At 35.5% G+C, this 1,927-nt stretch overlaps 1 pseudogene; it reads left to right on the top strand.

The window, feature by feature from the left end:
• Positions 1 to 719: 719 nt before the first annotated feature.
• On the top strand, positions 720 to 838 carry LOC123667654 (annotated as a pseudogene).
• Positions 839 to 1,927: the final 1,089 nt, after the last annotated feature.

Here is a 1,927-nt window from a genome sequence, read left to right on the forward strand (position 1 = left end):
GGGAGGTGTTTAACTACAAACAGCGCGACACGAGAATTTTATATATTAGATTACAAATCTGAAAGTCTGTTAGTCTTTTGTCGTTAATTACTGACTCTTATTATTCGAATCTGAACCCATCATATTTCATGTTCATTAAAAAGCCTATTTATTACAGAAGGCTATATGCTATAATATGTCACTCATAACTCATAGAATATGAGCGGGAGTCATAAATAGCGCTAGTGAAACCGCGTATTATTGAGTTGTGTTATAATATTTTGATTTGAAAACTTTTGCAATGGACAAAATATCATCGGTCTAGACAAGCATTGAACTTCGATGAATGATATTAATTTAATTTAAGTAATACGAAAGGATTTCTCATAAATATAACAAATAGGCGCTGTGACAGATTTTATCAATTCGAATGTTATAAGTACTTATGATTCATCATATTTTGTAATAATTTTAGTAATAATAGGAGAAATTAAAAAACACCAGTAAAATAAAGTTAGAAACAAATCCGATGTAATTATTTATTCATTCTTTTTACTTATAGCTTTTTGAAAATAAAAAAAAAAGATTATAAAAATATCTTCAGGATACTATTATACTCTATACTTATTAATTTTATATATTTGTTTATCGTTATCGATTGGTTTGTCCATATTTGTTTGTGTAGTGTAACTCCTGGGCATGAGGGGTAAAATTTTTACAGATCAAAGGCGTCACGATTTTTAAGCGTCCATACCACGTTGAATACACCGGTTCTCGTCCGATCACCAAAGTTAAGCAACGTCGGGCGCGGTCAGTACTTAGATGGGTGACCGCCTGGGAGGACCGCATGACGTTGGATTTTTGTTTTGTTTTTCAATTTTTTTTTTAATTAGTTTGTCAAAGAAGTTTCACTTGTGACATGTGTACTTTGTGCGCACGTATTTTTTTTTAATAATCATTAAACGCCTCAATCTCAGCGGTCCCGGTAGGATTTTATTATTTCAAAAAATATATAATAAGGTCACTCTTATACAAGAAATATAAAATTATGTAAAACTGAAACTAATTAAAATCTGAATGATTGTAATTTTGTGATAAAAAGTTCTTGTGAAAGAACGACTACATCACCATCCATCTATATGCTAATTACAAGCGTTTATCTGACCTTTTTTATTCAAATGGGCCAGCAAACAAGCGTAAAGCCCACCTACCTGACAGTGAGTGGTTCCCGTAGCCTGGCGCTTGCAACACCACACCTGTAACCCTATCCCCTATCCCTTACCCTCGCAAGGAGACCTACGAGAGTAGATAGTATAGAGATAGTAGAGAGATACGAGAGTAGTAAGTATTATTTGAATGTGATCTTCTGATAATTCATTCTATATAGGTTAATGACTGAATCAATATCAATATCTACAACACACGCGGTCGTATGTTCCTAAAGTAAGCAACTTGATGCTTGTGTTATAGGTAACAGCCGACTGGTATAGCTACATAAATTCTTTTTTTTCGATAAACATACGCTTACGCTTCACGCTTCAGCCTGTAATATCCCACTACTGGGCATAGGCCTCATTCTCCATATAGGATAAGGATCAGAGCTTAATCCACCACGCTGCTGCAATGCGGGTTGGCGGATATAATCCCTACTATGAGTAACGATCAGGTGTACATGATAATAACCAGGACCAACGGCTAAACGTGCTCTCCGAGGCACGGTGGGGAGACCAACAAGGATTGCACAAACACCCATACCACGGCAAACACCTGATATCGATGATGATACTTATAAAAAATACATATATAAATAAATATTTATATTACACCCAGACTCGGGGTGGGAATCGAACCCATAACCCGCTGAGCAGAAAGCAGGGTCACTACAAACTGCGCCAACGGGCTAGTCAATAACGTTAACAAAGTTTAGATGTAACCGTATCTATTATTT

This window comes from Melitaea cinxia, chromosome 28 (genome assembly GCF_905220565.1).
Source record: "Melitaea cinxia chromosome 28, ilMelCinx1.1, whole genome shotgun sequence".
In the NCBI taxonomy this organism is placed as follows: Eukaryota; Metazoa; Arthropoda; class Insecta; order Lepidoptera; family Nymphalidae; genus Melitaea; species Melitaea cinxia.